The sequence below is a fragment of the Schistocerca americana genome, chromosome X (genome assembly GCF_021461395.2).
Source record: "Schistocerca americana isolate TAMUIC-IGC-003095 chromosome X, iqSchAmer2.1, whole genome shotgun sequence".
NCBI classification, from domain to species: Eukaryota; Metazoa; Arthropoda; class Insecta; order Orthoptera; family Acrididae; genus Schistocerca; species Schistocerca americana.
In genome coordinates this window covers 25,711,313-25,739,303 of record NC_060130.1, presented here as the reverse complement: position 1 = coordinate 25,739,303, position 27,991 = coordinate 25,711,313, and the positions used below count along the sequence as shown (strand labels likewise).

General features: G+C 40.5%; 1 long non-coding RNA gene across 1 annotated transcript; it reads right to left on the bottom strand.

Annotated features, from left to right (window-relative positions):
- Positions 1-9: 9 nt before the first annotated feature.
- On the bottom strand, positions 10-27,991 carry LOC124556641. The gene is made up of 3 exons (XR_006968638.1): positions 27,930-27,991; positions 23,500-23,655; positions 10-71 (listed from the first exon to the last, which is right to left on the bottom strand). It is a non-coding gene; the product is annotated as an uncharacterized LOC124556641 (long non-coding RNA).

The window sequence follows — 27,991 nt, the reverse complement described above, 5'->3', positions numbered from 1 at the left end:
AACACTCCAATAGGAGAGAGGGCACAACATCCTGCTCCATTTTCAAAAGCTGCAATGTCAAATATTACAACCTGTAACAAAAAAAGGTCATGTGATAATTATTGTTTACATACCGATTACAGTAACAGAGGCATATATGATCTAATAGGAAGGGGGAACAGAAGGGCAGGACATGGGGAACAATGAACAGATGAGATGTGAAACCATGGTAAGTTAATAGTGGCGATAATGCCAGTTAATTACATGTGTGGGAAAAGCAACCACTCTTGCAACTCAGAGCTACTCTTGTTTCTGCAACTGATCTTCCGTTCTTTCACTGTTCCTATTTTTCTCATATTAATAATTCTAGTTATAGAAGGTTTTCTAACTAAAAGCTTATTAGCATTTTGTAATGAAACCGATAAACAATACAGTCTCATTCTCTAATGGAAGAACACAGTACATCGCGTTCGTAAATAACTTGATCCAACAAAACTTTTTATATGAGTATCTGGACATTCATTACATGACATTTAATTTTAAGTATCAATACAAACACTTACATAAAACATTATTTACACTCAAAACCCATTATTCAAAACTGATGTCCATATGTGTAACTGTTTACAGCAGCAATTATTAATATAGTTACTATTGCTAGCTTTAATATGGATTGTTAAGAAGTTTAGAAATGTTAACTAAAAAATGAACTGTAAGCAAAATCTTTTCTGTTAAAAAGTTAATGTTGAAACCACTGGAGAAACATTATAATGTATTATTGTAGTCATCATGTACACTGCAAAAAAAAAAAAAATTGCAACACCAAAAAGTAATTAACGTAGAGTAATGAAATTTCAGGAACATATATGTCTAAGTAACTTATTTAAGTGATTAATGTTGCAAGATCACAGGATAATATAAGTGCGAGATACACCATTGCAAATGTGATACACTAATACATTGAAATCCAGTGTAACTGCCCAAATGTAAGCATGCAAACATGCATGCATTGTGCTGGATATGAGTTTGTGGGATGAAGTTCCATGCCTGTTTCACATTGTCATCGAAACAGGGATGGTTAATGCTGTTTTTGGGAGACACTGGAGTTGTTCGATGATGTCCCGTGTGCACTGAATTGGAGCCAGACCTGGTGATCAAACAGGTCAAGGCAACATGTTGACATACTGTAGAGTATACACCCATGCCTCCATCTTTGCTACCCTCCCTGTTTACCTCTACCCTGTTGCTTCATAACCTGGGTTGTGAGTAACTGAATCCACTTTCTCTTCTTCCCCTTCTTTCCCCTCTCTCCTCCCTGATGAAGGAACAAAGTTCCAAAAGCTACGATACGTAAATTTTCTGTTATGTTTTGTGTATCTATTGGCTGTACTGGCCAGCCCCTCTATCTCTTTGTTAGTATTTGTTTCACGTCTTTATATGAGACTTTCCATCATCACAATAATGTTAGTTTATAATTTATGGACAGCCTAATCCATTATTTCCTGTCAAGGTTTGAAACTTTAGTAAATCATAATTTTTGTCTTGGTAAAATAAAGGTGATTAGATGTTTCCCTCATGCACATGTAAGAGACTGTCAGTTCACATCTACGTTTGTAATCTGCAATCCACCAGGAGGTGCATGGTACAGGGTAAGTCCCATTGTACCAGTTATCAGGGTTTCTTGCTGTTTCATTCATGTATGGAGCGTGGAAGAATGATTGTCTGAATTTGTCTGAATGCCTCTGTGTGAGCAGTAATCATCCTAATCTTATCTTCACGACCCCTGTGAGAGCAATATGTGGGGGGGGGGGGGGGGGGGGGGGGGGTTGTGGTATATCCCTAGAGTAATCATTTAAAGACAGTTCTTGAAACTTTGCTAATACACTTTCTTGGGATAGTTTACACCTGTCTTCAACAGTCTGCCATTTCAGTTCCTTCAGTATCTCTGTGACACTCTCCCATGGATTAAGCAAACCTGTGACCATGCTGCCTTTCTTTGTATACATTCAATGTCTCCTGCTAGTCTTATCTGGTACAAGTCCCACACACTGTAGCAATAGTCTAGGGCAAGGTCTACAACCTGCTTTACCCACAACTGAACCTATGTGATCATGCCATTTCATATTCCTACAAAGTGTTACACACAGGTATTTGTACGAGTTGGCAGATTCCGACAGTGACTCACCAATATTATGGTCACAGGATACTAAGTTTATACATTTCTAAACATTCAGAGCAAGTTGCCAATCACTGCACTATGTTGAAATCTCATCAAGATCTGACTGAATATTTATGCAGCTTCTCTGAAATAGCACTTCATTACAGATAACTGCATCATCTGCAAAAATCCTGATTTACAGCAAGGTCATTAATGGACAAGAACTGCAAGGGCCCCAACACACTTCCCTGGGGCACACCTGAAGTTACTTCTACATCTGATGATGACTCTCCATCCAAGGTAACATGCTGTGTCCTTCCTATCAAAAAGTCCTCAATCCAGTTATGAATTTCACTTGATACCCCATATGATCGTACTTTTCACAGTCAGTGTAGGTGTGGAACAGAGTCAAATACTGTTAGGAAATCAAAAAACACTATCTACCTGTTGCCTTGATCCAATGCTTTCAGCAAGTTATGTGAGAAAAGTGAGAGTTGGATTTCATATCATCTATGTTTTTGAAAACCATGCTGGTTCATATTGAGAAGGTAGTTCCGTTCGAGATACCTCATTATGTTTGAGCTCAAAATATTTTCTAAGAATCTACAACAAATCGATGTCAAGGCTACTGGATGGTAGTTTTGTCACTCCTACAACCCTTCTTGTAGACGGGTGTGATCTGTAACTTTTTCCAAAAACTGGGTAAGGTTTTTTGGATAGATTACAGTGAGAAGAGAGGATAGCTCAGCCACAAATTCAATATAGAATCTGACTGCGATTCCATCGGGGTCTGGAGCTTTGTTTAATGATTTCAACTGTTTCTCAACACAACTGACACTAATACCTATTTTGTTCATTTTTTCAGTGTACAAGGATTGAATTGGAGCAGTTCTCCTGGGTTTTTATTTGCAAAGGAACATTTGAAAATCGAGTTCAGAATTTCAGCTTTTACTTTGCTACCCTCAATTTCAGTTCCTGTCTCACTTGCTAGGGACTGGACACTAACTTTTGTGCCACTAACAGCCCTTACATACGACCAGAATTTATTTGGATTTTGTGAAATGTCATTTGACAATATTCTGCTACAGTAGCCATTGAAGGCTTCATGCATTGCTCTCTTGACAGCCAAACATGTTTCATCCAGCGTCTCTCAATCTATAATCCTACACTTTGTTTTACACCTATTATGCAGTAATCTCTGTTCCTTTAGACGTTTTCTTTACAGTGACTGTATACCACGGAGGTTCCATCCCATTATGAACTGTTCTACTAGGAACCTATCTACTCAGTGTGTGGTCAACTGTTCTTTTCAAGTAGAGGAAGAGCACCTCTACATGCTCCTGACCTGTCCTGAAAGTTTCAAGTTCCTCACTGAGATAAGATATTACTAATTTCTACTTAGTTAACTGAACGCATAATAAGAGGATCCTCACGACACAGTAAATAACTGTGCGTCAGTCGGGTGTGGCCAATGTGGAGCCGACAAACGACGACTGAGTCCCTGCGGGTGGCTCGCAGGGATGACCGCCAAACAGTCGTCATCTCCTTGATACGACGGAGTTTGTTTGGCACGGGCAGGTTGCGCCATTCAATGTCCCAGAATTCGAAAACTTTGCGGCGTAATAGTGCCCGCGAATCAGTCGCCGGGAGGCCAATCTCCAGAGGTGGTTTACTGATGGCCTCTTTCACCAGGCGGTCAACATTCTCATTGCCGGGGATCCCAACATGGCCTGGGGTCCACACAAAGACCACAGAGCGGCCGTTACGTGCAAGAGTATGCAGGGACTCATGGACAGCCATCACCAGACGAGAACGAGGGAAATACTGGTCGAGAGCTCGTAAACTGCTCAGGGAATTGCTACAGATAACAAAGGACTCACCTGAGCAGAAGCGGATATACTCTAGGGCACAAAAGATGGCGACCAGCTCAGCTGTGTAAACGCTGCAGCCATCCAGCAAGGAACGTTGTTCAGAATGGTCCCCTAGAGTAAGCGCATATCCGACACGACCAGCAACCATTGAACCGTCAGTGTATACAATGCCAGAGCCCTGATACGTGGTCAAGATGGAATAAAAACGGCAGCGGAAGGCCTCTGGAGGGACGGAGTCCTTCGGGCCCTGTGCCATGTCGAGCCGAAGGCAAGGGTGAGGAACACACAATGGGGGTGTCCGCAAAGTGGCCCGGAAAGGAGGTGGAACTGTAAAAACCGTAAGCCCAGAGAGAAGCTCTTTGACGCGGACCGCGATCGTACAACCTGACCGGGGCCGACGTTCAGGAAGATGGACGACCGATTGTGGGAACAGGAGACGATAGTTTGGATGCCCAGGCAAGCTAAAAACATGGGCAGCATAAGCGGCCAGTAAATGTTGGAGCCTCAATCGCACTGGAGGTACACCTGCCTCCACAAGTATGCTGTCCACAGGGCTGGTGCGGAATGCTCCTGTCACCTGTCGAACCCCACAGTGGTGAACGGGGTGCAGCAGTTGCAATGCTGAGGGCGACGCTGAGCCATACGCCACACTCCCATAATCAAGCCGGGACAGCACAAGGGCTTTGTAGAGCTGCAGCAGCGTATTACGATTGGCACCCCAAGTTGTGTTGCTGAGGCAGCGAAGGGCATTCAGATGCTGCCAGCACTGACGCTTGAGCTGATGAATATGTCGAAGCCAAGTAAGCCGGGCATCGAACAGCAATCCCAGAAAACGGTAAGTGTCAACAACCTTGAGAATGGCATCCTGAAGATAGAGCTCAGGGTGGGGATGGACAGTTCGGCACCGACAAAAGTGCATAAAAAAAGTCTTTGCAGGATAAAATTGAAACCCATGAGATAGGGCCCATGCCTGCGCCTTGCGTATGGCTCCCTGCAACCCACGTTCTGCAACACTAATGGTGGAGGAGCTGAACAAGATGCAGAAATCGTCAGCATATAACGTGGGTGAGACAGACGACCCAACTGCTGCTGCAAGGCCATTTATGGCCACAAGGAAAAGGGGCACACTCAATACTGAGCCCTGTGGAACGCCATTCTCCTGGATATGAAGTGAACTATGGGATGTGCCAATTAAAACGCGGAATGTCCGAACAGATAAAAAATTCTGAATAAAAATGGGGAGAGAGCCCCGGAGACCCCATCCGTGCAACGTGGCGAGTATATGGTGCCGCCACGTCGTGTCATATGCTCTGGAGAGGTCGAAAAAGAGGGAGACAAGGTGTTGGCGCCTGGAAAAAGCAGTGCGGATTGCAGACTCAAGAAAGACCAAAGTATAGGCGGTGGAACGGCCCTGACGGAAGCCGCTCTGGCACTGAGCCAGAAGACCCCGAGACTCGAGCAGCCAACACAGCCGTCGACTCACCATACGTTCCAGTAGCTTGCACAGAGTATTTATCAAGCTGATGGGTCGATAGCTATCCACAGTAAGTGGGTCCTTACCAGGCTTCAGCACCGGAATGATGGTACTTTCTCGCCACTGCGACGGAAAGACACCATCACCCCATATGCGGTTGAAGACGGCAAGAACACATCGCTGACAGACCGGGGACAGGTGTTTGAGCATCTGATTGTTGATGCCATCTGGCCCAGAGGCCGTATCGGGGCACTGTGCCAGGGCGCTTTGGAGTTCCCACAAACTAAATGGGGCGTTATACGTCTCAGGGTGGCGAGAAGCAAAAGAAAGCCGTTTGCCTTCCTCCTGGCGTTTAAGCGCGCGAATCGCAGGCGGGTAATTCCCCGACGCAGAGGCCCGAACATACTGCTGTGCGAAATGCTTGGCGATTGCATCAGCATCGGTGGATACCGCCCCATTGATGGTAAGCCCTGGGACACCCGTAGAGTGCTGCACTCCAAAGATGCGCCGAATCTTCATCCACACCTGGGAGGGTGAAGTACGGGAACCAATGGTGGAAACGTACCTCTCCCAGCGCTCCTGTTTCCGACTCTTGATGAGCCGCCGTGCCTGAGCACGGAGACATTTGAAGAAAATGAGGTTCTCCAAAGACGGGTGCCACTTATGTCGCTGAAGAGCCCGCCGACGTTCTTTAATGGATTCAGCGACCTCCGGAGACCACCAAGGCACTGCCTTTCGCCGGGGGCACCCTAACGAACGAGGAATGGTACGTTCTGCAGCGGAAACAATCGCTGCAGTCAGTGTCTCAACCACCACATCGATGGTACTGTGGGGGAGAGATGCAACAGTGGCAGCAGAGGAGAATGTTTCCCAGTTTGCCTTGCTAAATGCCCACCTAGGCAGGCGTTCATGGGATCGACGCTGGGGTAGTGAAAGGAAGATGGGAAAATGGTCACTACCACACAAGTCATCATGGACTCTCCAGTGGACCGATGGTAAAAGCCCTGGGCTGCACAACAACAGATCTATGGCCGAGAACGTGCCATGCGCCACACTGAAATGCGTGGCAGCGCCAGTGTTTAAGAGGCAGAGATCAAGTTGGGAGATGAGATTCTCGCCATCTCTGCCTTGGCCAGTAATCTTCGATCCACCCGACAGGGGATTGTGGGCGTTAAAATCCCCAAGGAGAAGAAAAGGCGTGGCAAGTTGGGCGACAAGTGCAGCCAATTCGGTCAGGGAGACTGTACCACCTGGAGGGAGATAGACACTGCAGACGTTTATGTCCTGGGTAGTCCTTACGCGGACAGCCACAGCTTCCAAAGATGTTTGAAGGGGCACAGGAGCACTATATACAGAGGTAAGGACATACACGCAGGCTCCACCTGACACACTATTGTAAGTGCTTCGGTTGCAGTAATAACCCCTGTATCCACGGAGGACAGGGGTCCGCATTGCCGGGAACCAGGTTTCCTGGAGAGCAATGCATAAAGCAGGTGTCAAGCTTACAAGCTGACGCAGCTCAGGTAGATGGCTAAAATAACCGCCACAATTCCACTGGAGGATTGTACAAAGCGTGTCCTGTAGAGGCATTCAGGCACTGAAAAGGCAAATTACTGGGCAGGGTCACATGCTGCCACCGACTGAGTGACGGACATCGCTACGGCCATCGTTTCTGAGGAGACGGCGAGATCCAGGTCATCAGGGGACGCAAAGAGCTCGACCTCATCCTCAGAGGCTGAGCTGACAGGAAGCGTTGGTGCGGGAACCACTGGGTCCTTATCCTTCTTGGAGAGCTTCCTCTTCTCTCTCTTGTCTTTCGGAGGAGGGTTGGCATGCTGGGAGGGCTTTCCTGACGCATTATCAGGAACAGAGGAAGAGCGTGAAGCCCTTCGACCAGCAGCTGGTGGCTTCTTCAGCCACTGGCTAGTGTCTTGTGAGACACTGGGGAAGTCCTTGGAAGGGACTCCCCCAAGGGATCCCTTCCGAACAAGTGAGGCCAGAGGAGGCTGTTGCGTCTCCGGCTGAGCAGCCGGAGAGAGCTGTCGCTTCCCCGGCTGAGGAGCCAGAGAGGGCTGTCGCCGCTCCGGCTGAGAGGTGGGGACCGACGTCCTCGGTTGCTTGGGGCGCACTGCTCCCGAACTGTGTGTTTTGGGAGCAGTGGAAGAGAGAGTGGCCCCCACCGGTGGTGGGGCAGGCGAAACATGACTGTTCGGTGGGCCAACTGTCAAAGGAGTCTTTGCAGGAACTGGTGGCTGCAGTGTTACAGCAGCATAACTCCTCAACATAGGTGTGGGGTTGAGCCATTCTAATTTCTTCCTCGCCTCTTGGTAAGTTAAACGGTCCAGGGTCTTAATTACTTGTATCTTCCGCTCTCGTTGGTAGACTGCACAATCTGGCGAGCAGGGAGAATGATGCTCCCCACAGTTAACGCAGGTGGGAGGTGGAGCACACGGAGCATTTGGATGCGAAGGTCGTCCACAATCGCGACATGTGGGGCTGGCAGTGCATCTGGAGGACACGTGCCCGAATTTCCAGCACTGGAAGCATCGCATAGGGGGTGGGACATAGGGCTTGAAATCGCACCGGTAGATCATGACCTTGACCTTCTCAGGCAAGCAGTTGCCCTCAAAGGCCAGGATGAAAGCACCGGAAGCGATCCTATTATCCTTGGGTCCCCTAAAGACACGACGAACGAAGTGTGCACCTCTTCGTGCCAGGTTCTCCCGTAGCTCGTCATCAGACGGTAGCAGAAGATCTTTATGAAAGATAATCCCCTGGACCAAATTTAGTGACTTATGGGGAGTGACGTTAACAGGTATGTCACCAAGCTTCTCACAGGCGAGCAACGCCCTTGACTGTGCAGAGGAAGGTGCTTGTATCAAAATGGCCCCGCTCCGCATTTTGGAAAGAGGGGCCACTTCCCCGAACTTATATTCAAGATGGGTCACAAAGAACAGAGGCTTAGTCCCCAAAAATGAATCCCCATCAGTTCTGCTGCACACAAGATATCGCGGTGAATATGGCTCCTGTCTGTCCGCAGCCCTGCGTCCCTCCCAGGGCGTGGCTAGGGAAGGGGACGATTTGGGGTTATATGCCACAGCGTTAAAGTCTACTTTATTGCGCTTAGAGACGTTGGTGGTCGTGCGACCACCGGATTGAGATTGTACCCATTTCATTGCGGGGTATCCGCCCCGATGCCACCCACTCCGACCAGGGGCTCTCCCCACGGGTGGCACCCAGCCACAGCAAAGGCCACCTAGCAGGATGGCCGTTGCCGGGAGTCCTGATGCCCCGGAGAGACGGGCATCTACTCCTAGGCTTACGTAGGGAGGCGGCAGTTCAGGCATCGGCAGTACGATCCCTGTGTTGTCAGGGGGCTACAACCTAGAGGGTACATGACGACCCCACCACAACGGGCTGGCTACCGTGCTGGATTTTGGGTGCCATGGGTAGTCCATAGTGATCGTGGGTGCAGATGATGATGCACTAAGGGCGTAACTTACACAATCCATCAGGTGTGTATGCCCAAAATGAGGGATGGAGGGTGCAGTTACGACACCCAGACGATAAAGAGTGCCAAGGTCTTAGGGCACAGAGGACTGATGGTGCACCACGTAAGGGGTCCTTCCCCAAAAGGCTCTTACTTCTGTTGAATTTGGAAAAATGGAGGTCAAACCCTAATGGGGACCATCACATTAAAGGCCGAAACAGTTGAGACTCCTATTAGTCGCCTCTTACGACAGGCAGGAATACCGCGGGCCTATTCTAACCCCCGAACCCGCAGGGGGGAAATGGACACAGGCAGACAGTGTTTGTTGGTAATGAGGATCACCCTGTGGCTAAACTTGCCTTGGTGCACGGCCAGCACATCTTGGCACAGTGTTACACCGTCCGGGTTATCTGGATACTTCCCACTAACACCAACCTGTCAGAACTCCGGAGATGGGAACTTGCCCTTCAGTATATCCTCTCTTCTTGTTATCCGCCAGGCCTCAACCTCCGCTAATTTCAAGTTGCCGCCACTCGTACCTCACCTGTCTTTCAACATCATTTTTGCCTCTGTACTTCTGCCTTGACTGACATCTCTGCCGAATCTCTTTGCCTTTACAAATGTCTGCTTGTGTCTGTGTACGTGTGGTTCGATATGGGTGTGTGTGCAAGTGTATACCTGTTCTTTTTTCCCCCTAAGGTAAGTCTTTCCGCTCCGGGGATTGGAATGACTCCTTACCCTCTCCCTTAAAACGCACATCCTTTCGTGTGTGTGTGTGTGTGTGTGTATATATATATATATATATATATATATATATATATATATAAAAAAATCATTTATTTATTGTTGATGTGCCCTATTCTTGTATACACATAATATACAGAGAAGAATTGCATTTTATGTTCTTTATATCTGCTTTTTTCATATTCTATTCGAATTTTACGATTCCAACAGGACAAAAACATGCCACGTGAACTTACATTTGAAGAAATTCTAGCAGAACTAGAGAACCATCAAGAGAGTGACGATGAAGATGATATACAGAATTGGCAATTATTCCACCCAATGCAGATGTAATAACAGATGAAGAAGACACTGACGAAAATGTACTGTTGTACAAGATGACGCCGGTACTTTAGAGCTCACAACCAGCTGAGATGAAGTTAATGCTACAGTTGTACATCCAGAAGCCAAAAGAAGGAAAGCGTTGGGAGGTGGAGGAGAAAGTGGTATGTTATCTACAAAAAAATATATATGTAAGTGGTATAAATGTCAACCAACGTACACAAACAATAGTGAACCAGGGAAGAGCAACAAACATTATGATGCGGAATGTCTAGCAAATAACACAGTGCCCCAGGTGTTTGAGGATTTCTTTTTCTAAGAAACTAATGGATACTATTATTGAACAAAGCGAAATTTATGCTTGCCAACATAACAGAATAAATTTTCTGCTAACCAAAGAAGAACTAAAATTATTTATTGGCGTACTACTTCTGAGTGGTTATCATAAGCTTCCCCACAAGAATAAGTACTGGGAACAGGCTCCTGACGTCGGTGTTCCTTTAGTCTTCAACTCCGTGTCAAGAAATAGGTTTTGGGAAATAAAGAGATTCATTCATCTCAATGACAACTCCAAAATAGACAGAAACGACAAGATGTACAAACTGAGGTTATAATTTGAAATGCTGAAATAGGAATTTGGTAAATTTGGCGTATTTCATTCAGAACTCTCAACTGATGAAATAATGGTACATTATTATGGCAAACATTCAGCTAAAATGTTTCTGAGGGAAAAGCCTATCAAATTTGGATATAAAATTTGGTGTCTTACAAGTTCCAATGGCTTTCTTTATAATTTTTCACCATACTGTAGCAAGACTGACAACAAACAGGAGCCTTTAGGTGCAAGGGTAATTAATGAACTAAAAACCATTATTCCAGAATCAGAGTATCCGAATTATAAGCTTTTCTTTGACAACTTTTTCACCAGTGTTGACACACTGATCACACTCGGAAAGAGTAAAATGAAAGCTGCAGGAACAATAACAGAGATCCGAACTAATGCATGTCCTTTGATTGACTCGAAAAGAATGGCAAAAGGAAGGAACGAGGATTCTATGACTACATATTTGACAAAGAGAATGAAGTTCTGGTTGTGAAATGGAGTGACAACAAACCAGTATGTGTAGTGACAAATAACAGTACTATTATTCCTTGAGTTCTACTAAAATATATTCACGGGCAAAAAAAAGGAAATATCTGTTACACTGCCACATATCATTGAAGAATACAATGCCCACATGGGTGCCATATATCTACTGGACAAGCAGATATCACTTTATAGGACGAGGATAAGGTCAAAGAAATGGTGGTGGCCATTATTCACACAGATGATATATATCTGCATAGTAAACACATGGCGTGCATACCAAATTGCTAACTCTAATGAGAAGCTCTTACTTTTGGATGTCCGACAGAGAATAGTGATGTTTTTTCTATCAAAGGAAAAAGGATCAGTACCAAAACAAAGAGGAGCACAAGGAAGCAAATTGATGGGAGGATGGGTGAGCACAGATGTACGACTAGATCCAGGAAATCATTTCTTTGTGCCAAGTAAAACACAGAAGAAATGTGCTTACTGCAAGAAAAAAACAACAAAAATTTGTGATAGGTGCAATGTTGGTGGACATGACAAGTGTTTTGCTTCATTTCATACTGAATATTGTAATGTAATTAACTGTCAGAGATAAAGTTTATCTCATGCGAAAAGTACGATGCCCACAGTAGAGAGTTAAGGTAACTTCATTATGTTGCCATACAATGTGTTTAATTTATTTATTTATGAATATTTTCTTTTATGATAAATAATGGATTTGTTTGAGATGATAAATGTGGTATATTTATAGGTATTTATTTATATGTGTCTTTGGAGTGTATTAAGGTCAGAAGACCAAAGAATCTGGAATGCAGGAATGTCTGCAACTTCCGGGCACATGTTGGCTTGCACGCCACTTCTTTGTCGGTATTGGAGGGAGATGGACGTGTTTAAGTGACCAGTACAGTATAATGCATTTTTAGGGTATCAATGTTCGAAGAGAATATATTGTAGTTACTAAACAAAGAGTACGAATAAATATTATTTTTAGCCGAAAGTAATTCGAACCCGGTAGTGTTTATTTCAAACAAGAAGAAAACCCAGGCCAGGCGTGTTAGAGTAATGTTTTGCAGACAAAACCCCTAGACAAACGAGATCTGCAGTGTGTAATCTATCGGCAGCTACTAATAAATAAGCCTTGCTGAAATTGTGCTGGAACTACTCGTATTATTATCAATTACAAACACGTTGTGCGAAAGTGGTCCTACCACAATATACCGCGTAAGATTCCACATCATTCAGTTATCAAGAAACGAGATAGGTAACAACCAGTACAATATGGTGGCGTCGTCCGGGATTATTGAAAATGTTACCGAAATGAACTACCACCGAGATTGCGAAGAAAACGACAGAATTCGTACATCCTGGCTGAAAATGTTAAAGGAAGTCAAATGCTGATACCTTCAAGACAAAGGAAGTCGAATGCTGATACCTTCAAGACAACGGGATGCAGTTACTGGAGCAAGAATAACGGCGCAATAAGTCACGAAAGAAGAAAAAAGTGTAAAGTGTTGTGCAACCAAAAAAGCAATATTCATATAAGTGTAGTGTTTCAGTGTTGTGAATTCCATCACGCACCAATCAACAAAGAAGACCTTATAAGAAAATAAGTAAACTGTGAGTAAAATAGTTTAGTTTCCTTTAGAAAAGATAAATTTGTTGTGTTTTGTTTATTCCTGTGTAAAAAGATGACTATTGTAAAAGAGGAAGGTATTGACGACGGTGTCGCCAACGCTAGTACAGATGTGAATTTATCATACGAAAGTGAATGCAACAGTAATAGTCCGAATCCTGTAGACAAAGTTGAAACTCATACGGAAAGACAGAATGAAGTTAAAGACATGCTATCAAAAATAATGAATTATATGGAGGGAAAATTTAAGGCAATTGATGACACTAACAGACAAAACGGACAGTGGTTAGGAAATATTAAAGACAGACTCGATGCTAATGAGATTCGTTTGGATCAAATGGAGCAAAACAATGCTGCTCAGTTAGACCAGACTCTCAAGCTCATGAGTGATAAATTTGAAAAACAATTCAAAGAATATGAAAAGAAAAATGACAATCACTTTCAAAAAGTAGAAGCAAAAATTTCCAGTTTGAGTCGTAATATGGTTAAGATCACGGGTAAGGTCAATTATGTCGGGAGAAAAGTTAAAAATGTAGATGCAAAAGTAAAAAATCTGAAAACTGAAGCAAGTACAGGTAGAGAGAAAATCCATAATGCGTTTAAAGTTGTGCATTCAGATATCAAACATGTAGAAGAAACAGTATCTGAGCGTATTTCTCTTGTAGACGATAAAATTGTTAAAGTAGAAAGCAAATTTGAACAAAAGATAGGAATTATTACTGAAAAAATAGATGTAAATAATCAGATAAACAAAAATGAAGTCAAGAGTTTAGAAAGTAGTATTAATGACATCACTAAGAAACTTGAAAGTGTTAGTAGCAATATGGTCAGCAATAGTTTGCCGAACAATATTGGCACTTTGTGGTACAATATTCCAGTACAAAACTTTTCAGATGAGAGCAGTATGCATCCGGTAGATTTCCCGCAGCATTGCAAGGATATCTTTTTTCCAAATATGAATGATAATTTGAAAATTAAATTTGTGAAAAGATTTCTAGAAGGTGAAGCATTGTCATGGACTAATCATTATTGTACTGAGGGAATGTCTTTTGCAGAGTTCGAGGAGAGGTTCTTAAGTAAATTCTGGTCAGAGACAGAACAGGCAAGAATAAAAAGCGAATTCTTGAATGGACCTGTTTATAAACATGAATTTCGTAGCATGAAGCAATTTTGCAGAAATCAGTTAAGGAAACTCACTCGCCTAAGCAAACCTTTTGATGAACTCACTCAAATTGATGCACTCAAAAGGAGGCTACCATGTGAACTACAGTGGGAGTTAGCTTATGGTCCAGATGACACAATAGATCAGTTTTTGAAATATGTTGACAAACTAGACAGAATTATTGAGAAAACGGGTAAACCACCACACCATAGTCAAAACCATTTTCAAAGGACAGGGCATACAAATTGGGGAAACACACAACATGATAAAAAGGAAACACACAATTTTGGAAGTAGTGATTCTCATCAGAGAAATCACCAGTACAACTTCAAGGGATCACAAGGACACAATTTCCATTACAAAGGTCAGTATGGAAATAATCATAACCAATCTGGTAACAGACACTTTGGAAATAAACCAAAGGAGTGGAATAGTCATAATGGTATGGGGAGAACTGAACAGGAGTTAAAAAACTGAATGAGGCTCCATTGGCGGTCCGCAAGGTAGGAGCTACTTATACACAAATGGAAAGGGCCAACCCAAACTGTCTAACTAAACAGAAAGATACCTGTGACATAATGAGTAATTATTTCAAAGAGGAGTGTTATCCCATTAATGTAGTATCTGTTACAAATAATATATGACATACAAATAAACCTGAAACAAAAGGTAAGTTATTTAAAGACACTGATTGCTTAGAAAACTGTGAAGACTTAAACTTAGATTCATTCTATGAGTGGGCTGAGAGGAGCACCTTGCTGGAAAATAGTTGTTCAAATGATCAAAGTGTATTAGGAATTAGAGAACTTATGGAAGAGTCTGGTGGGCTAGGAATGAAAAGAGCACCTAGTAAGGATGATTTAAATGTATATCTGCATACTGAAGGTAAGAGTGCAGAGGATAAAGATGATAATTTTTGTGATGTTGATTGGGAAGAAAAGGAAATTGAGGATAGTAGTGAAGATAGATGTTTTATTGGTGTAAGTGAGGAGTTGGAAGCTTTAGGGATTACTAATATAAAAGAGGATAGTAATGAAATTAGCGAGGTACACATGAACACAGTTGACAATTTCAATGATAAGGATGCCAGAATTTCAGCCAATGAGTTATTTGATCTTAATACATGGAAGAAAAATGAGAAGGAATTGACAGCAGGTAATCTTAACAGCATTAGGGGAGTAGATGATGAAATGTCAGATAGTGAGCAATTTTTGTTTAACTTATGGGTTAACAGTAGTGCCATTAAGGATGATGAAAATTTCAGAAAGGTAACACTTGATATATGTGAAACTTTGTATCCAGACTGGTGGCATAGAATTAAGTATCACATTGCACAAATGTTAAGACAGAAATATAAAGGAGAGACACACAATAGCACAAATGAATGTAGTTGGCTTAATGAAATATTCAGAAATAGTAATCAGGCCAAAGAAAATGCAATTAGGGTAATAACAGCATATAACTCTGGTAGTAATGATACAGGTAAGGATACTGGAAAGGGATATGGATTCAGTGAAATTGAAGATGACTTATTACATGAGAATATTAACAAAAAATTTGACTTTGATGTAAGCAGTCCGTTTATTGATGTGCAGATAGGATCATGGAAAGGAAAGTGTTTAGTAGACACAGGAAGTCAAGTATCTGGGATATCAGAATCATTAAGTAAAAAACTGAAAACTAATAAGGATTATGTCGAGTTACCTGTGGTAGGAATTAAAATAAGAGGTGCTACCGGGAAGCACAGTAAATCAATAAGGAGTCAGGCTTTTATTACTTTTGAAATTGAAGGAGTATCATGGTCACATGGGTGTCTCGTCATTCCTGATCTCACAGAGGATTTTATCCTAGGCATGTCTTGGATAACAAAAGTAAGTGCAGCATTTGATTGGGCAGGGCAGAAATTAATGATGACTCTACCAAGTGGTGAAGTCATCACTACGAAACTTCTTCAATCAAATGTGTTTTGTATGAATAAGACTGTGAACAGTATTGAATTTACAAAAGAAGGTGAGTACATTGAAAGCCATGTCACAGATTTCGATACAGATGAGATAGAGTTTGAAAAGTTAGTAAATGAAAAAGTAGTCGAGGCTAGAGAACTAACTGAGAACCAAAAACAAGATTTGAAATTATTTTTGTGGGAATATAGTGATGTATTTAGCAATATACCAGGTAAAGTAATTGGATACCAATGTACTTTACAGTTGAAGCCACATGAACCTTTCTTTACAAAACCATACAGTATTCCAATCTCGAAAAGGGTAGCAGTGGAGAAAGAATTGCAAAAGATGGAAGTGTGTGAAATCATTGAGAGGAGTATAAGCCCTTATAATAATCCCTTAGTCACTGTAAATAAACCTAATGGACAAGTCAGATTAGTACTAGATTCCAGACAGTTAAACAAATGTTTATACAGAGAAACTGACCACCCAGAGAACATCGATGAGTTGTTATATAAATTTAAAAATATCCAAATTATGTCAAGCCTTGACCTAACTTCAGGTTTTCATCAAGTACCTCTTGCAATTAGTTCTAGAAAGTACACTGCTTTCTTATACAATGGGAGATGTTACCAGTATTGTGTAGTGCCTTTCGGATTAAACTCATCAGTCGCCGAATTTATAAGGGCACTAGACTATGTACTTGGCCAAGAAGTTGTGTCAGAATTAACAATTTATGTAGACGATATATTAGTTTCAAATCAAAGTTGGGAGGATCATTTGAAGTTATTGAAGAAGGTGTGTGAGAAACTCAGAAGAGGTGGTATGACATTAAAACTGGAAAAATGTAAATTTGGTGTGTCAGAACTAAAATTTTTAGGTCATGTCATTACTAAGGAAGGGATAAGTGCAGATCCGGAGAAAATAAAATCTATCGTAAACTTTCCATCTCCTAGAAACCGGAAACAATTAAAGTCTTTCTACGGACTCTGTGGATTCTATCGAAAATATGTAAATGGACAATGCCTTAATGTAACATGTTTAAGCAACTTACTTAGAAAAAATACTCCATGGAATTGGTCTGAAGAGTGCCAGAAAGCATTTGATAAAATTAAGAATGAACTTTGTAAGAACAGTCTTTTACACAGACCAGATTTTAGTTTGCCATTTTGTCTTCACACTGACAGTAGTGATTATGGACTAGGAGCAGAACTATTTCAGGAGAAAATTGTGAATGAAAAAAATCTTCATTGTACAATTGCATTTGCCAGCAGAATGTTACTTAAACATGAGAGAACGTACACTGTCACAGAAAAAGAATTACTCGCAGTACACTGGGCGTTTACAAAATTTAAAACATACCTGTTAGGACACAAGATAAAAGTCTATTCAGACCACAAAGCTTTAAGTTACTTGCAGGAGTGTAGATTATATCACAGTAGATTAACCAGGTGGGCAATGTTCATGCAACAGTTTGATTACGAAATTGTGTATATTAAGGGATCAGAAAACGTAGTAGCTGATGCTTTATCCAGGTCACCAGTAGGAGGAGATCAGGAAATGTTTGATCAAGAGGAAGAAAAGGAATTTAAAATAAGATACATGAAGGGAATCCAGGATGAAAAGCTCATAAAGACACTTTGCAATAACATCAGGAGGGGACAGAATAACGATCCTAATTGGAAATTGGTTAAGGACTGTTTAGGCAAAAGAGGGTATGATAAACTTGACAAGTACTATAAGGTCTTTAAGGGAACACTCTTTAGAAGAACAGATGTGGACTCTGACAATTGGAAGCTACGTTGGCCAGAGTGTGAGGCAGACAAATTAATGAAGTACACCCATGAGAGTTATGGTCACTGTGGAATACAGAAATGTGTAAAAAAAGTTACAAGAAAATATCTACTTTTATAACATGGTAAAGAAGGTGAGGAACGAAATATCAACATGTGACAAATGTCAAAGAGTAAAAGTAAGCAACAGAACATGTCAGGGAGAAATGCAGAACATCATTCCAGATAAACCATTAGATTTAGTAGCTGTAGACTTTTATGGACCTTTACCTAAAAGCAAAGGTGGCCATTGTTTTATATTCGTCATGGTTGATGTATTTTCCAAACTAATTAAACTTTATTCTGTGCAAAAAGCTACAAGTAAAGAGATCATTGCAAAAATTGAGAGAGATTACTTCAAGAGTGTAGGGAAACCTAAAGCTATACTATCTGATAATGGTTCACAATTTGTTTCAAAAAACTGGAAAGCATTCATGGAAAAAAACTAACACAAAACATATCTTGATATCCGTGTACAACCCATCTTCAAACCCAGCAGAAAGGTACATGAGAGAAATAGGGAGACTTTGTAGGACATATTGTAGTCACAAACATCCTAGTTGGTCCGACCATGTAAACAACTTTGAGGATATCATGAACAGCTTGCAGCATAGCTCCACTGGGTTTTCACCATATGAAATTATGTTTCACCTCAGACCAGCAAATCTTATTTCTGAATTAATAGACTTTCCACAATGTAGCTTAATATCAATGAAAGAACGTGAAGAGATTGTAAAGAAAACCATGAAGAAACTAGGTGAAGCTAGGAAAAACAGACGTAATAGGAAAATAAAGGCTACCACATTCAGAGTAGGTGACCATGTCTTAGTGAAATCCCACGAACGATCAAAGTTACTAACAGCAGAACTCAAGAAGTTCTTTGACATTTACATTGGGCCATTTGAGATTATTGAGAACCCCATCCAAATGCGTACCGATTAGTATATCCCAAGTCGAGAAAGCTGTTTGGTCTTAGGAATGTTTCTTTGAAGCCGTATATTGAGAAAAGAGCAAACTGAGCCTAAAAACATGCCTTTATCTGGAAAGAATTTTACTGGAAGTAAAGAAAGAAAGAAAAAAAATGCAGTCACCATACTATGCCATGTAACACATCTCATGCAAAACGATGTTGTATCTAGACTGATTGTCACGTAATTATATTATAAGATTAGATTTCATGATTCCTATGTGTTTTTTAAAGTAATTTTACAGTATTTAATGAATTGCAAAATATGTAAACTTGATAAATAAGGGATTTTATTTTATTGATGATGCTAGGAGACAAGACATGTCACCCACCCTCACAGTTTGAGAATAGCAAATCTCATAAATTTTGAAATTTGTTCATTCACTTAAATAGACCATAATGCTAAAAAAAAAAAAAATTGAATAGTTAATAGAATATATTTTCTTGTATATGCAAGTGTGCCTTTGTTTTACATCATGCTCACCATAACTGGTTTTATTCAGCTCTGTTTATAACCCCATAAAGATACTTTGTTGGCTTATTTTGCCTCTTAATTTTGATATAACATAATTCACAAGGCTCATGAGAGAATAGTGTTGTTGAATTGAAATACTTTTGCAAACTCACTGATGATATAGGAGTTAGTACTATGTTTGTTCTAATATGAGAAAATGTTTTAACTTTAGTATTATTTTATAGTAAATTTCTGGGCAACAAATCGACATATGTATTTATGTTGTGAGACAAAGGAGGAAGTCAATGGTTGATGAAAGAATAAACAGTTTACTACAGTTGTGATAAAAAGTTGTATACAAGCTAAGACAATGATGCAATTTCTGTATCGGACTGACAAGTGGACCAAGGTACACTTGCAAGTCCTGGTGGGCTATTGTAATGTAATTAACTGTCAGAGATAAAGTTTATCTCATGCGAAAAGTACGATGCCCACAGTAGAGAGTTAAGGTAACTTCATTATGTTGCCATACAATGTGTTTAATTTATTTATTTATGAATATTTTCTTTTATGATAAATAATGGATTTGTTTGAGATGATAAATGTGGTATATTTATATGTATTTATTTATATGTGTCTTTGGAGTGTATTAAGGTCAGAAGACCAAAGAATCTGGAATGCAGGAATGTCTGCAACTTCCGGGCACATGTTGGCTTGCACGCCAATTCTTTGTCGGTATTGGAGGGAGATGGACGTGTTTAAGTGACCAGTACAGTATAATGCATTTTTAGGGTATCAATGTTCGAAGTGAAAATATTGTAGTTACTAAACAAAGAGTACGAATAAATATTAGTTTTAGCCGAAAGTAATTCAAACCCGGTAGTGTTTATTTCAAACAAGAAGAAAACCCAGGCCAGGCTCGTTAGAGTAATGTTTTGCAGACAAAACCCCTAGACAAACGAGATCTGCAGTGTGTAATCTTTCACCAGCTACTAATAAATAAGCCTTGCTGAAATTGTGCTGGAACTACTCATATTATTATCAATTACAAACACGTGGTGCGAATGTGGTCCTACCACAATATACCGCGTAAGAGTCCACATCATTCAGTTATCAAGAAACGAGATAGGTAACAACCAGTACAATATACATTCCATAACATTACAATATTCTTTATTTAATGTTTGTGTTGCTTCTTACAATATTATGCATGGAGAATAAGATTGTGAATTTGGATAGCGCATTTGGCCAATGTCCCAAAAATGAGGACTTCTGTAGTTTTTGTTCTAATAAACTGAAACTTTTCAAAACAACTTTTTATTCAATTTATCACTCAATGTAACATATTTATGTATAAAAGTTTGCAAAAAAAAAAGATCCAATAGAGTTTTGGCCAGTAAAGGGTTAAGGGAAAACCAGATGTAACACAAAATGTCTGGCAGAAAATCTGCTACAGGAACTACATCACAAACCCCAACTGCTCACAGATTATGCAAAGGACAATGGTAACTTCCGAAAATTCTCAAAAATACACATTTATTTGCATTGATATACAATGAAATTCAGGGGTGATGTATACTTTGGCTGAGCTGTGAACCACAAAGCATTGATTTGCTACGTAAATTACGTATACAAAACACTGGTAGCACTAACTTACAAAGTATAGTTTTGCAGGCATCTCAAAATTCTGAAACTAAACTATTTCTCACATAATTGGACAACAAAATAAGAGACAGAATATTTTGAATGAGGATGATAGGCATACTGTTCTAAAAATTTTTGAAAGAACACAGTTTAGTTTAAGCCTACAATTGACGGTAATAGTACTGGTTTATCACGGGATTCCCAAATGTTTGAAATTTCACAACATATCAGAATTCAAACAAGTATCGATACAATCAATGAAAAATTACGCAGAAGTGACATGAACAGCAAAATATACAAATATAGAACTTCAAACAGACACATTATCTAGTACAAACAGTCCCCACATAAGGGAAAATTCCTAAGTCAGCTTTATTTAAATGGGCAAATAAAATAAATAACAAAACTGGAAATTGTCCCTCCTCTTGCAATGAATTGCTACTGGACAACTGCTTTTGTACATTAAATGGAGAGTACAGTACACATCTAATTAACACCAATGGATATCTGTTCACAGAATAACAATCTTTGGATACTGTACTGCATAGTGTGGGAATTCTGAGACATTCTGGGTTGCTGCAGAGTGATTCATTTTTTAAAATAGACAATGTGTAGTGGTGTACACTGTTAACACACTAGGCATATTACACGGGCCACTTGTTCACTCCTTTTGTACACACATCAGTTAGACTGAGGTAGCAATGGAGTTTAAAAGCAAACATTCATACATGGCACTGAATTTAAGATAGAAGTGAATTTAAAGCAGTATTTGGAATCTCTTCATGCAATAAACCAACAGTCTGCTGCTGATTTAATGATTTCTGAGACACACTCTTGAAGACTGAAGTCAATAATGACAGCCACTACTGAAAGAAACTAGCTTCACCTCTGGATAATGATGACTGAAGAGGACAGCTCCCCACTGTCTCTACCAACAAAATGAATGCAGTCTTTGAATCAGATCAGAACTAGTTTGTTGAGTTCCTGCATGGCAATCTTCAGATCAGAAAAATAGTTGTGAAGATCAGAAAAATAGTTGTTAGATACAACACCTTTTAACACTTGAGTAAAAAAACTTGCTGCTAAATCCTGATATTAAACAGTTGAAAAATTTGATTCTCAGTGGTCAAAAGCAGCATACAATAACTAATGACAGAAAACAACTGTACCAATCTTAGAAACAAACATGTGATAGACCTTCTCAGAACACACCCATATGGCAAAAGTGAAAAAGAGGACACAAAAATTATTAATGTCATTGGATGAAAATGATATTTTTCAGCTTAAGATAATAGAGTTACTAAAAATATTTTTAATTAAGCAACTAGTTTCAGCTCGAAAAGCCATTTTTCGGTTTACACACATAGCGAGGTCCCACAGAAATAAAAAGGCAGCAAACTCACACTATGTGCTACTGTTCATCATGGCTTACAAATTACAGTAGAAATGCTACTGTTTGTTGTACTTTAAAAACATTTAAAATGACTTTTTGGGCCAGAACTAACTGTACAGGGTGATTCAAAAAGAATACCACAACTTTAAAAATGTGTATTTAATGAAAGAAACATAATATAACCTTCTGTTATACATCATTACAAAGAGTATTTAAAAAGGTTTTTTTCACTCAAAAACAAGTTCAGAGATGTTCAATATGGCCCCCTCCAGACACTCGAGCAATATCAACCCGATACTCCAACTCGTTCCACACTCTCTGTAGCATATCAGGCGTAACAGTTTGGATAGCTGCTGTTATTTCTCATTTCAAATCATCAATGGTGGCTGGGAGAGGTGGCCGAAACACCATATCCTTAACATACCCCCATAAGAAAAAATCGCAGGGGGTAAGATCAGGGCTTCTTGGAGGCCAGTGACGAAATGCTCTGTCACGGGCTGCCTGGCGGCCGATCCATCGCCTGGGGTAGTTGACGTTCAGGTAGTTACGGACAGATAAGTGCCAATGTGGTGGCGCTCCATCCTGCTGAAATACGAATTATTGTGCTTCTTGTTCGAGCTGAGGGAACAGCCAATTCTCTAAGATCTCCAGATACTGTAGTCCAGTTACAGTAGCACCTTCGAAGAAAAAGGGACCAAAATCTTTATTGGCTCAAATGGCACAGAAAACGTTCACCTTAGGCGAGTCATGTTCATACTGAGTTGTTTCCCGCGGATTCTCAGTGCCCCATACACAGACATTGTGACGGTTGACTTTCCCGTTAGTGTGGAAAGTTGCTTCATCACTAAACACAATCTTTGAAATGAAAGATTCATCTGTTTCCATTTGAGCAAGGATAAAATCACAGAAATCGATTCTTTTAATCTTAAGCTGTTGATATTTTTTTTTATGATGCAACCAGTTTTGGTCAAAGACCATTTTTGAGGACCTGTTGTACCCACAGCATGGAAACAGGAAAAATTCAGGCAAAATGGATACTTCAAAATTGTAGTAACAATACATACAATGCTTGTGGATATTTAATTTATATTTCTGACATTGTATTCTTTTGATATATATAGTTTTTGCTGGTAATCAAATTCTGTAAGTGTTGCTTGTATTGTTACTATAATTTTCAAACATTCTTTTCATCCCAAATTTTCCCGTATCCACGATGTATATACAACAGGTGCCTGAAAATGGTCTTCAACTGAAACCAGTCACACAGTAAAAAATTAAGTTGAATAACAGCTCAAGATGACACATACTGTCATTTCTACAACTCACTGCTTTTGGTATCACCTGTGAGTAGCTGTACGCTTTGATGACGTTGGCACTGGGGTCGTGCGGTATTCTACCACCACCAGTGCACTCGGTATCAACGCCGAGGCCTTTCACCCTGTCCATCGTCTCATCGTAGACGTCCGAATGGAAGCCAACTCACTTGTATCCTCGCACCTAGTAGCAGGAACCATAGTCAAACTTTCAACAAAATGTATCAAGAGTACTAAGCAAGAAGAAAACACAAAAGTAGCAACGTGAGTGGAAATTGTGGCATCAAAAATAATCTGAAAACATAACTTAAAGGAGCTGTTGTTATATCCACTATCTATAGGAAACACAAACAGGGGCTTCTGTTTTTTTTTTTTTTTTTTTTTTTTTTTTATTTTTATTCCATACCTACTGCAAATGCAAACGAAAGCTTTTGTATATTCGGACATGTGTTCTCTCGGAAAACACTGAACATAACGTAAATCATCTAGCTGACAAGGTAGTTGGCAACATCAGCACATGGCTTTTGGAGAATGGATTAATACTTCACTGCCAACAACGGAACTCTTGTAAAATAGAAATAGTCTTGTCCTGAGCTGGTCGAACAGACATTTTAAATTCTTAAGACTGAAGATAGATGAAAAGCTCTCTCAGAAGTATCATGTTCAACACCTTAAGCAGAAAATGAACACTTCTGTCTTCACTATACACTATGTCTTGGACACAAACACAAAAGCTTGTTTACTTTTGCTCTGTTATCTCATATGGTGTTATAGTTTGGGGCAATTCTGTGCACTTGGCAAGAATATTCTCATCCCTGAAAAATGCAGTCAGCAAGGTCTGCAGTGCCAGCTTGTGAACATTCAGGGTTGCCGCAAGTTTCCCCAAGTGACGTTCCCTGATTTCCAGCAAGTTTTAGCATTTTTCCCTGACAAATTTCGAGGTCTCAAGGGCAAGTAAAGACATAAGTTCACAAAAAAAATGTAAGGACTTCTGTCTTTCTTCCCCTCATGAGCAAAAATCTTAAGTACTAATGTCAGCATCTTTTGTAATGAACAGTTTTTAGATGGAGAAAGAAAGACAATGGTATATAATATTCCATGAAGAGCACTGATGTTATTTTATTTCAATAAAACTAAACATATTTGGTGACACAAATACGCATTTCCTTGGAGTCGCAAGACAGATTTAAAATACCTACACTGATTTCAGAAATAACCTCAGAAAAAAGTAGGCCTATTGAAAGTAGTATATAAGGCAGGCCAAAATATACAGGTACATAGCATACAAACCGCCTGTGACTGCCACAAGTTGTTCTTCCTATCGCTCATACTTTCTAATATACAGGGTGTACATTACATCTGGGAACACTTTCAATTATTTATTGCACAAGAACCAAACATAGCACAGATATCACACATATGTCTTTTTGAAGGAAACCCTGAAAGTTCTTTTTCATGTATACCACCGCAGCATACTTTGGTGATTTGCCGATAACACCAGTCATAAACATTGCAAGTTCAGGTGCGGAGCGAGCTTTCTGCGTGTTGGAGTTCGACAAACAAAGTGTTTGCTACAGCTGTTCAATGGATGTTTAGAACAAAGTACGGTAAGAAACCACCAATAAGGAAGGCACAACAAATTTATTATGACGGGTTGCTTGTGCCCAGCACAGAGAAGCAGACATCCCAGTGTGAGTGAAGTGAATTTGGATTGCATATGAGAGACATTCATAAGGAGTCCAAAGAAATTGGTGCGTCGTGCATCCCATGAACTCGAAATGGCTCCACTGACTGTGGCAAGTCATGCGACAGAAGTTGTCTATGAAACCATTCAGATTGGAGCTAGGGTAGAAGGTCAATAACAACGACAAAGACAAGTGTTTTGAGTTTTGTTCACAGTTGCAACAATTGAATAAGGACGGGGATGGAATTTTTGATCGCTTAAGTTTTAGCAATGAAGCCACTTTTCACACTAATGGGAAAGTGTACAGGCATAATTGTCGAATCTGGGGTGCAAAGCATCCACACGAATGCATTGAATTTGGGTGTGATTCGCTAAATGTAAATGTTTTTTGTGCTTTGTTGTGTCGAAAACTGTACGGGCCATTCTTCTTCGCCAAGAGAACTGTCACTGGATATTCCTACTCGGATTTGTTGCAGCAATGGCTGATGCTTCAGATGCAATTGGGCTCTCCGTTCATCTTTCAGCAGGATGGGGCTCCCCCCCATTTTCATCGTGAAGTTTGCGGGTACCTGAATACGGAGCTGCCGCATCGATGAACTGGCCGTGCTACAGAAGGGAACAGCTGTTTCATGAAATGGCCTCCCTGATCACCAGACCTCACTCTGTGTGACTTTTTTTCTGTGGGGACACATTTAAGATCCGGTGTATGTATGGTCTCTACCACGTGATGTAGCGGAGCTCCGGGAGAGAATACGAGAAACAAATATCACAATCGACGATGCCATGCTGGGACAGGTATGGCACGAATTCGATTATTGTATTGATGTCTGCCGGGTCACTCATGATTCGCGTACTGAACGTTTGTAAAAAAAAAAAAAGATATGTACATCCTGTATAAATTATTTTCTAAGCCCCAAAAAGTACTAGAATAAATAAAATGTTTATAAAAAAATGTACCGCACACTGTACTTGCAGTGAGAAAGTCACAATTCCTGAACTCCATCGCCCGTGGCCTCTGGCCTGCCGAGGAGCACCACAGTCCTGAGTCCTCATATAAATCACGAAAACCCACTGCATTATACCACACACAAACAGAGCCGGCCTGGGAGCAGATCGGCGAGACTAGATCCGATGGGCAGGGCTTGCACATTATTGGGAAACGATGGGCTTCAAATCGGCAGACCCAATCCGTTAGAGAGACCCACAGAAATGGCCTGTGGTTTTGGCCCATCATGGAAGTCCATTCATGTGGCCAGCTTTACACAAGTCACTGACATTATGTTGACAAAATGAGATGGTGGTGATAAATCCATCAATTTGTGCAAATACTCTGAGAATTAATGCTAATGAAGATAGGTAGCAACTCAACGTAAAGATGATAGCTGAACCATGGACAGACACGTAGAAAAGACAATCACACTCTCACAACTAAATTTTTGGCCATAACCTTTCTTGGAAAATAACACACACACACACACACATATTCACACAATCACTCAGACACAACTCGTGCACATATGACCGTTGTCTCCAGCCACTGGGTCAACAATCTCCAAGAATCATATCAAAACAAACCACCCCTCACGCCACCCATCGGCAGCTACTAGGCTAGTGGCAAGAAGTGGTGGCAGCACTGACTGCAAGCTGAGGGGAGTGGTAGGAAGTGGAGAAGCAGTAAGAATGAGGGAGTAGGGAAGCGGTGCATGTATTAAGCTGCACCCAGCCAGCGACGATGCAGGAAATCCCAGTAAACAAACTGTTTCATCTACTGAGACAAAAAACAAGATTTCTCCAGGGTTTGTTTTCCAAATTTCCCAGCAGGGCAGAAAAAAAGAGTGATACACCTAAGTATTCAAATCCACACACAAAGGTTACCTTGTGGTATGCTAGAATTCCACACAGGAGACCCTCACAATACATGAAAACTTCTCTATGCAACATGTAATTTATCCTAATTTCTCTTAATTTCATATTTTATTAATTCTGTAATTTTTTGTTTATAAATTATATATTCAGCTTTCTGTAAACTAGGTACCACCTCATCCCATGAGCTTTGGCTCAAAGTCTCAAGATACGCGATAAAAAAATAAATGTTAATCCCAAAACCTCACACGCCAATATAATGATCTGCATGCAATCATTCTGTTGATAATGGCACATTAAATTTGGAAAAAAAAATGCATTCAGCCCCCTCACATCATTACATCATCAGTGCAAACCAGACGATATTTCTCGTGTAAATCTACACAGCTATCTGGCAGTTCACACTTAAGGATACACGGCATTTTTCCAGCTCAATATTATGTAAAAATCAACACCTATTTCTTTCAGGCACTGTTTATAATGTATATGTTTTAAGATTTTTTGTTGATATCAGGTAATAGATCACACTTTCTAAACAAATTAGAAGTATTTTGAATATTTTTGAACCTGCTTAGAGTTATTTAAAAAAAGTAACAAGGAAATTCTTCCTCAAACTGAGGTACCATTTGATCCAATGTTATACATTTGAAGGAGACCAAATTTTTACCAGACATGCATGACATGGCTGAGGTACTAGACCTATTTAATTCCACCTATTACGTATATTACAAGGATAAAAAAGTATCACATCTTACATTTAATATTTATAATTTTTTCCTAATAAAAATGTTATTTTTTTATGATTTAGCTGATTCTGCAATAAAGCTTAGGTCTACTACATAAGTATGGACTACCGAAAGTTACAGAAAAAATGAGAGCAATGCTTTATAAACTTTAGGAAATATTTGTACCTGAATTCTGAAGAAAACAACTAGCGGGAAATTGCGAATGAACATATGAGTCCAATTAAACT